Below are 10,641 nucleotides of genomic sequence, written 5' to 3' on the forward strand. Positions count from 1 at the left end.
AGCTGGGCATCTCCGGCGCCGCCCACGCTTGGATTGCGTCCTACCTGACAGGTCGCTCCTACCAGGTGGCGTGGCGAGAATCTGTCTCCGCACCACGTGCTCTCACCACTGGTGTCCCCCAGGGCTCTGTTCTTGGCCCACTCCTATTCTCGCTATACACCAAGTCACTTGGCTCTGTCATATCCTCACATGGTCTCTCATATCATTGCTATGCAGATGACACACAATTAATCTTCTCCTTTCCCCTTCTGACAACCAGGTGGCGAATCGCATCTCTGCATGTCTGGCAGACATATCAGTGTGGATGACGGATCACCACCTCAAGCTGAACCTCGGCAAGACGGAGCTGCTCTTCCTCCCGGGAAAGGACTGCCCGTTCCATGATCTCGCCATCACGGTTGACAACTCCCTTGTGTCCTCCTCCCAGAGTGCTAAGAGCCTTGGCGTGACCCTGGACAACACCCTGTCGTTCTCCACCAACATCAAGGCGGTGACCCGATCCTGTAGGTTCATGCTCTACAACATTCGCAGAGTACGACCCTGCCTCACACAGGAAGCGGCGCAGGTCCTAATCCAGGCACTTGTCATCTCCCGTCTGGATTATTGCAACTCGCTGTTGGCTGGGCTCCCTGCCTGTGCCATTAAACCCCTACAACTCATCCAGAACGCCGCAGCCCGTCTGGTGTTCAACCTTCCCAAGTTCTCTCACGTCACCCCGCTCCTCCGCTCTCTCCACTGGCTTCCAGTCGAAGCTCGCATCCGCTACAAGACCATGGTGCTTGCCTACGGAGCTGTGAGGGGAACGGCACCCCCGTACCTTCAGGCTCTGATCAGGCCCTACACCCAAACAAGGGCACTCCGTTCATCCACCTCTGGCCTGCTCGCCTCCCTACCTCTGAAGAAGCACAGTTCCCGCTCAGCCCAGTCAAAACTGTTCGCTGCTCTGGCACCCCAATGGTGGAACAAGCTCCCTCACGACGCCAGGACAGCGGAGTCAATCACCACCTTCCGGAGACACCTGAAACCCCACCTCTTCAAGGAATACCTGGGATAGGATAATGTAATCCTTCTAACCCCCCCCCCCCCCTTAAAAGATTTAGATGCACTTTTGTAAAGTGGTTGTTCCACTGGATATTATAAGGTGAATCCACCAATTTGTAAGTCGCTCTGGATAAGCGCGTCTGCTAAATGACTTAAATGTAAATGTGTGTGTGTGTGTGTGTGTGTGTGTGTGTGTGTGTGTGTGTGTGTGTGTGCGCGCATGTGCGTGTAGGACCAGAGAGCAGACATTACCTATGCTGAGGTCAACCTTCCCACTAGTAGGAGGATGGTGGAGAAAGACCAACAGACAGAGTATGCAACCATCAGAACATGACCCTGCATCATAAACTGTTCCGGATTGAGGCTACAAAGAAGTGGTATTCAAATCCTACCCTGCAGGTCTGGAGTACTGTTGGTTTTCTGATGACTAATTGCACCCACCTGGTGTCCTAGGTCTAAATTAAACAAATAAGAATGGAACTGGCTTCAAGGTCCAGATTTTAATTTGAGGGGCTATGAAGTGGAGATGTAAGAACTTGAAGGTTCCCTTGAAATAAACTTTCTTAGTTAAGCTATACTAAAAAGTGTAGTTCTTCCAACATTTACATTACCTTTACATTTTTGTCATTTAGCAGACTAACAGTAAGTGGGTTCATCCAGAGGTGGCAGAAAGGAGCAAATTTCAAGTTTTAATGTCACATGCACAAGTACAGTGAAATGCGTTTCTTGCCAGATCTAACCCAAACAATGCAGTAATAAATAACAATGTAATACTAAACATAACAAGGTAGAAAAAAAACACGAGATATACAAATAAGAATAAAAATAAAATAATAAGAACATGATAAAGTAAGTAAGCATACTATATACAGTGTCAGTTCCAGTAGCATATTTACAATGTGCAGGGATACTGGAGTGATACAGGTAGATATGTATAGGGGTAAGGTGACTAGGCATCAGGATATGTGATAAACAGAGTAGCAGCAGCATATATGATAATTGTATATGAGTGTGAGCAAATGAGAGAGTGTCAGTGTGTGTGTTGGAGTGTCCGTGTGCGTAGTGTGTAGGGCTCTGTGAGTGTGCATAGAGAATGAGAATAAAATACAAAGGTCAATTTAGATAATCCGTGTAGCTATTTTGTTAGATATTTAGCAGTCTTATGGCACGGGGATAGAAGCTGTTCAGGAGCCTGTTGGTGTCAGACTTGATGCACCGGTACCGCTTGCCGTGCAGAAGTAGCGAAAACAGTGGCTTGGGTGGTTGGAGTCTTTAACGATTTTCTGGGGCTTCCTTTCACACCACCTGATAAACAGTGGAGGTCATGGATGGCAGGGAGCTTGCACACACCCATGTGTTGCCCCCGTGTTGAGGTTCTTCATGGCAGAGGTGATGTTGCCAATTCTTACCATCTGGGGTCGGCCTGTCAGGAAGTCCAGGATCCAGTTGCAGAGGGAGGTGTTCAGGCTGAGGTTCCTAAGCTTGGTGACGAGCTTGGAGGGGACAATGGTGTTGAACGCTGAGCTGTAGTCAATGAACAGCATTCTCACATAGGTATTACACCTAGGTGGGTGAGGGCAGTGTGGAGTGCAATTGAGATTGCATCGTCTATGGATCTGTTGGGGCGGTATGCAAATTGGAGTGGGTCTAGGATAATGGTGTTGATGTGTGCCATAACCAGCCTCTCAAAGCACTTCATGATTACAGATGTGAGTTCTACAGGGCGGTAGTCATTGTGGCATGAAGCCTTAGAGTTCTTGTGAACAGGAATGATGGTGATCATGTTAAAACGTGTGGAGTACCGACTGGGACAAGGAGAAGTTGAAAATTACAGTGAATATACCTGCCAGCTGTTCTGCATATGCTCTGAGAACGTGCCCTGCGGCCCTGCGGCCTTGCAGTTATTGACCTGATTAAAGACTTTACTCACGCCGGCCACATGTCAGAGACTATGTAATATGATTCCACCTTATTCCTATATTGTCCATTTGCTAATTTGATGACTCTGCGAAGGTCAAAGCGGGACTTCTTGTACTTGTTCCTGTCCACAGCCGTAGTCTCAAGGTTGTCTGCGATGGCCCTGTATGCGGTAGCCCTATCCTGGCCCAGTGTCGTCCGGGAACTGTAAAAAATGTGTTTAGCGCCAACCTCAGTGTTAATCCAGGGCTTTTGATTGGGGAAGCAGCGAACCTTAACTGTGGGGACAACATCGCCGATGATTTTCCTAATGAAGCCGGTGACTGAGGTGGTTAGCTCATCGATGTTATTGGTGGAGTCCCAAAACATATTCCAATCAGTGCAAGCAAAGCAGTCCTGTCATGATTTGATTTGACGATTGGTGGACGAGGGAGGGCCTTGTATGCTTGCTTGTGGGTAGAATAACAATGGTCTAGGACTTTATCGCCCCTAGTGGTGAGGGAGACATGTTGATGGAAGTTAAGCTTCACGTGTCATAATGACGTGGAATTAAAATCGGCAGCAACCAGAAAAGCAGCCTTGTACAGTTTGTTAAGTGCCATGTTGGTATTTTACTTGTCCTGAGGTGGAATGTATACAACAGTGACAATGTTAGCTGAAAGCTCCCTCTGGAGGTAAAAAGGGTCAGCATTTGACCATCAGGTATTCAAAGATGGGTGAACAATGGGTCGACACTTCCATCGCACTCGGATCAGCACACCAGTTGTTATTGATGAAGAGGCAAACCCCTCCCCCCTCAATTTCCCTGAATCCACTGTCCTGTTGGCACGGTGATTGGAGAATCCATAGAGTTGGATAGCCATGAGGGGTATCTTGTCCAAGAGCAATGTTTCAGAAAGCAGAGCATATTGCCGTTTCGAGAGTCCTGTTGGTAGCAAATCCACAATCGAAGGTCATCCATCTTATTATCAAGTGATAACGGAGGGAAGAGTTGGCCAGTTTTCCCTTTGCCTTAATCTCACCAGGATCCTCCCTCTCTTGCCTCTGTAACTTCAGCGTTCCTCTTGGGTGGCCCAAGAATTGGCTTTGGAAGCCCAGGACAGATGAGTCAAAGTTGAAGCCAGAATTGAGGTTGGGGTGTACTGTAGCAGAACCTTAAGGTAGGGAGGGGAAGTTCCCCTTGCTGCTCCGTAGGCAAGTACCACGGTCTTGTACTGGATGCAAGTTTAGACTGGAAGCCAGTAGAGTGTTCAGAGGAGTGTGGTGGCATGGGAGAATTTGGGAAGGTTGAACACCAGGTGGACTGCAGCATTCTGGATAAATTGCATGGGTTTGATGGCACAAGCGGGGAGCCCAGCCAACAGCGAGTTCAGAAGTCCAGACAGAGCAGTCAGGCCATGGAGCGGGCAGGCTTTCCCTGGGAGGAAGAGCAGCCATCTTGTCGAGGTTGAACTTGAGGATGTGGGCCAACATCCAAGCTGAGATATCTGCCAGGCACGCAGAGATGCGTGTCACCACCTTGGTGTCATACAGGGGGATGAAGAAAAGTAGTTGAGTGTCATCCGCATAGCAATGATAGGAAAGACCTTGTGAGGATATGACGGAGCCGAGGGACTTGATGTATAGGGAGAAGAGAACAGGGCCTAGGACGGAGCCCTGGGGGACACCAGTAGTGAGAGTATGTGGTACAGACACAGATCCTCTCCACGTCACCTGGTAGGAGCGGCGTGCCGGGAAGGATGCAATCCAAGAGTGTGTGGAGCCTGAGACGCCCAACCCTGATAGGGTGTAGAGGAGGATCTGATGGTTCACAGTGTCGAAAGCAGATGATAGGTCTAGGAGGATGAGAACAGAGGAGAGAGAGTGGCAGTGTGGAGAGCCTCCTTGACACAGAGAACAGCAGTCTCGGTTGAGTGACCTGTCTTGAAGCCTGATTGGTTAGGGTCAAGAAGATTTTTCTAAGAGACATAGTGAGAGAGTTGCTCAGAGACAACAGCTGGTCTGGCCTTGCATCAGTCAACTATGTGACAATATCCTGTGTATTCTCCACTTCCCTTTCTCATTCTGTTCCAATGAATGATGCCACAACCGATACAGATAAAAAATAAATATTACTATTCATCTCAATCTTGAAATAACTCAGAGGTCACATAGGAATCTGCATAAAGAGGAAGAGTCTGACAATGATTAATCTAGACCATAACTATATTATTCACAATACTACTACGTCTTTATATGGGACACACCTCCTTCCACCCACTTTTGTGTGAAAACTCAATCTGTGGTCTAAAAATAATTCAAGTTTTTGCCTGTATATTTGATATTTTACCAGTAGGCTACAATAGGCTGTCAAAGCTTCTGTCCAGGCCACAATGACTCACACTTGACCATGAACTTAGTTGTCTTTACAGTAAAGTGTTGTGTTGCACTAGTAACATCTTGGGTCCATAAATGTATGATAGCTCTAAATGACTGTTCTGAGAACCAGTCTGAAGATTTAGAGACTATCATTGGATTTTGAAGGAGGGAGCAATATTCATCCTCGTTTATTCATGCAGTCTAATCTAAATCCTTCCCAGGCACATAGTGGCCTATTGCTTTTACCTTTTTAAAGATTGTGGTTGAGTGACAGGGGAGTGACAAAGTCACTAACATAGACCATATAAACTGATATTTGCAGCGTCAGTGAAGTGAAACCTTAGTTCTACCCACTTAAGAACATAGCCATTGAATGAGATTGAATGTGCGTTGCCTGCCAGCACTAAAGATGCTTGAAGTTATTCCTCGAGGTTGAGGCCCATACTCCCAGTAGGTATTAGATAGAACGTCTCGGCCACCTGTGGTTACCAACGGTAGGTTACCCCATTGGCTCATAGCAAAATCTTGACCTTTTTCAAATACAATTATATAGAACATTGTGGCAAACTGTGGTTACCTAGGTTACCCCATTGGCTCACAGCAAAAACTAGACCTTTTTCAAACACAATTTTCTTGTTGTCTGCTTGTTTTAGTCAATTACAAAACTACATTTAAGAAAAAGACAACATGTCTAAATACTTTCTTTTAAACCTTATTTTACCAAGGAAGTTGACTGAGAACTCATTGTCATTTACAGCATTGACCTAGGGAATACTTAGTGAGGAGGGATGAATGAGCCAATTAGAAGCTAAGGATGATTAGGTGGCGATGATGGTATGAGGGCCAGATTGGGAATGTGGCCAGGACACCAGGGTTAACACCTTTACAATAAGGGTGTTATAACCCTTAACTACAGAGAGTCAGAACACCCATTTAACATCCCATCCGAAAGACAGCACCCTACACAGGGCATGTCCCCAATCACTGCATTGGAATCTTATTTTAGACCAGAGGAAAGAGTGCCTCCTAATGGCTCTCCAACACCACTGCCAGCAGCACCTGGTCTCCCATCCGGGGACCAACCAGGACCAACCCTGTTTAGCTCCAGCGTCAAGCCAGCAGTGGGATACCATTAAATGGCATACCATTTATTTTGAACATATTTTGAACCCAGAGTCTCTAGTGACAATCATGAAATAATAAGACACACCTGAGTCTCTAGGGCGGTCTCTGCTGCCCTCTGGTGCCAGAAGGAACCATGACACATAATGCATAGTGCATTTCATGTTAAAAAAAAAAGTGATTATTTTTTTAATAATCTAAACGAAACTTGTGTTTGATATGATATAAGGTATATAAAAATAACAATCAGCTTACAATAGCGAGGAATAATGGTCACAAGGTAGGCTACAAGAGTTGAGTGAATTCATAGTATAATGTATTTTCATCTCAAGAAGACACATCTGGGACAGATACATTTACTTGAACGTAGTGTATTATTTGCTTTAGCTTGAAATTTGTCAGTATTCCATTGTTCCATTGTAAAAATGCTTGAAAGTATTTTAAACTTTTGACAGTATTTTTCTCAGGTTTAGAAGGAGAGCTCCCTACTGGCCTAGCCCACTGACCAATAATGAAGACTTCAATACCCTAGCGGCTGCAGATCTACCCTCTCCTCCAGAATGTCAGTGAGGGAGACTAGCACCAGATAGAGAAGATGGTGGACATGGGCGTAAAGGACGTCATCAACCTGACAGAGCCACGTGAGGGCACTCCACCCGGCCGCTGTGGCCAACAACAAAACATGGTAAGCTTCCTGCACCCCGGTCATGTTAGCTGCTGAGTTGGGACACGACGGCATGGTTGTCTTGCTGGCTAAGAACTACGTTGACATGAACCTGATGGATGCTGAGGGGAAATGGGAGAGGATACAGTCAGGCCACAGAGTAGGTGATGCTGCTGTGTGTGCTAGAGATATAATTCGGGCCACCGAATAAAATAGAACGGAATGGCAATAGAATAGAATTGAATAGAAGAGAGTAGAATATTCAGCCACTGAATAGAAGGACTTTATTTTCCACCTGTAGATAGAAATGGGCCTTTAAACCACAAATGTATCAACCACAGGGTTTGTTTACTTACTATATTACTGTATGTAGCTCTTATACCAAGAGCTGTTGAATGCCGTGCCTGTTTGACTCATAAAAATGCACGCTCTCTCTGTTTACATGATGATGAGATCAGTGTTTCAGGCGACTCAAATCAACTCACCCACTCCAAAGGAACCAACGCAACAACACTCATACAAAACTCCTTAAAACCCAATTATGATAATAGCCTCAATTGCAGTGCGGTCCAGTCTTCAGTTACAGTCAATGACTCTGGGCTCTTTTGAGGGGATGATTGTGGACATCTAATTACAGATCAGAAGGGATCCTCTCCTTGGTCTGTAAAGCCTGCTGGCCTGCTGGGTAATCCGATTTGATCGGCTCACCGACTCGGTGTCTCTTGGCTCTTTTCCCAGGTGTGCTCCTCTGCTGCATCTTCCCCCCATGCGCTGCCTGCAGGTGGCCTACACAGCATGGCCGATGTCAACAACGTCTCGCTTGCCGGGACACCCGTGTTCCTGCTGGCCGGCCAGCACGCCACTGACTGCTCCGCCATGTGCCTCTGCGTCCTGGGGCAGGGAGCCGAGCCTGACGCAGCTAATCATGACATGAGGGGTTCTGGGAGATCAAAGGTCAAATCTGAAAGGACACCCTATTCCCTATGTAGTGCACTACTTTAGTTTGGTGGAGTGTTACAAGTATGCCATTTTGGATTCAACGAGGGTTATATTCCTAAAATTGAACTGTTGAAATTTGGGAATGTAAATTACCTGAATGTACCTGAATTGTTGACTCTCTGAGTAATCTAGATACCTGTGTTGAATAGAATAAAGTAACTTGGACTTTGCTGTGTGAATTCTATCTTGTTAATGTCATTCATCACATGACAAGCCGCACTGACAGGCCGCGCTGCGTTGATGGAGGCAGCCAGGGCTGTGGAGCTGATCAGAGGCATCCTACTGAGGGGGGCGAACACACTTCACTGCCATGGGGGATTCTTTGAGGTGGGTTATACAGTATTATAAACAGGGTGGTTTGAGTCCTGAATGCTGATTGGCTGAAAGCTGTGGTATACCACGGGTATGGCAAAACATTACTTCTTACTGTTCTAATTATGTTGGTAACCAGTTTCTAATAGTAATAAGGCACCTTGAGGGTTTGTGGTATATGGCCAATATACCACATATAAGGGCTGTGTCCAGGCACTCCTCGTAACATTGTGCATAAGAACAGCCCTTAGCCATGGTACATTGGACATGTACCACACCTCCTCAGGCCTTATTGCTTAAATAATGCATTTGAACATCAGTAAAGGTTAACCATGTTTAGTTGTGGGTTTGATTCCCACATGGCCACATATACTGTAGGAAACCACTGTAGGAAACCATTGGGCCGGTTTCCTGGACCCAGATTAAGACTAGTCCTGGACTGAAAAGCCCTTTAAATAGAGACTTTCCATTGAGCAGGACAAGGCTTATTTCTGGTCAGGGAAACCATCCCGATATGTCAACTATTGTTTTGAATACAACCGTCATCTGTTACTATAATTGTCCTGAAGGTGATCCAGTTGCTGCCTGCAAACTCAGATGACATGGGAGTGATGACATCAGAGGGGGGGACACCTCTTCACTACGCTGCCTGACTGCTGCGGATTCTTAGCACAGAGCGGTATAGACCTTCACTAATAACTAATTAACACTGAGTGAAACGGTCCTTCAACAAACACATTTACATTATACTCAGTGAATACATCTGTTATAAACATTTTAATCAGTCTTCAGTGATATGCCACTATTTCTTATGCATTTAATTCCCAGGATTTGGAATGTTTTCAGTGGGCTTTTTATGATTTAACTAAAGGGTTTCATTCTTTATTGTCTGTAACTCTAGGTTGTAACCCCAAACTGAAGAACCAGGAGGGCCTTCTACCCCGTCAGATTGCCAAAGACAATGGCTACAATTCAGTGGTGAAGGAACTCAACAAAGCAAAGAGGATACACGGGAAATACTCCAAACCCAGTGTATCCAATCCAAACACTCCCTGAGCTCTGACTCTCCACTATTGGCCCACGAGTATGAGACTGCCCTTCGGAACGCCTTTTTTGATGAATCAGAAGCCAAATGCACGGAGACGGTCTCCAAGAAGATGTTTATGTCCGTGCTGCAGAAGCTCCAGGGCCCAGTGGAACCAGACCAGCTCCATACGGTGGTAGTGACCTACGACAAGAGGAGAGGAAGACTAGTCAACGTCAATTACTTCTTCAATGGCCTCAAATACCTCCATAAACCATTTACCATCGCCACCTATGCCCCCAAGAAGAAGAAAGGTAAAAAGGGCAAGAGAAAGGCTAAATTCACCCTGCCTTATCTGCACCGTCCCACCTGAGCTTATTTACCAGGGGGACGAGGGCGAGCCGCCTCACTTCATGATCCAGACGTACCAGCACTGCATTGACGTCACGTGGTTCGACAGCGACCACCCGCCAGGCCACCCCATCGAAGACAACTCGGCCTGGTATATAGACGAGCTAGAGGGGGTCTAAATCAACATCAACTACTGTGTGAAGACGGGGGACCCGGAGTCTCTGAGCCTGGCCTTCAGTCAGGGGATCCAGGTGGACATGAAGAACCGCTTATACAATGCATTCCGAAGGTATTCAGACCCCTTGACTTTTTCCACATTTTGTTACATTAAACCCTTATTCTGATATGGATTAAATTGTTTTTTTTCTCTCATAAATCTACACACAATACCCCATGCAAATGTATTAAAAATGAAAAGTATTCAGACCCTTTACTCAGTACTTTGTTGAAGCACCTTCGGCAGCGATAACAGCCTCGAGTCTTCTTGGGTATGACACTACAAACTTGGCACACCTGCATTTGGGGAGTTTCTCCCATTCTTCTCTGCAGATCCTCTCAAGCTCTGTCAGGTTGGATGGGGACTGTCGCTGCACAGCTATTTTCAGGTCTCTCCAGAGATCTTCGATAAAGTTCAAGTCCGGGTTCTGCCTGGGCCACTGGATCTTGCCTGTGTGCTTAAGGTTGTTGTCCTGTTGGAAGGTGAACCTTCGCCCCAGTCCGAGGTCCTGAGCGCTCTGGAGAAGGTTTTCATCAAGGATCTCTCTGTACTTTGCTCTGTTCATCTTTCCCTCGATTCTGACTAGTCTCCCAGTCCCTCCTGCTGGAAAACATCCCCACAGCATGATGCTGCCAC

The 10,641-nt window shown here is 46.3% G+C and overlaps 1 pseudogene; it reads left to right on the top strand.

Annotated features, from left to right (window-relative positions):
• Positions 1-7,145: 7,145 nt before the first annotated feature.
• LOC123743337 (ankyrin repeat and EF-hand domain-containing protein 1-like) lies at positions 7,146-10,138 on the top strand (annotated as a pseudogene).
• Positions 10,139-10,641: the final 503 nt, after the last annotated feature.

The sequence above is a fragment of the Salmo salar genome, chromosome ssa06 (genome assembly GCF_905237065.1).
Source record: "Salmo salar chromosome ssa06, Ssal_v3.1, whole genome shotgun sequence".
Classification (NCBI taxonomy): Eukaryota; Metazoa; Chordata; class Actinopteri; order Salmoniformes; family Salmonidae; genus Salmo; species Salmo salar.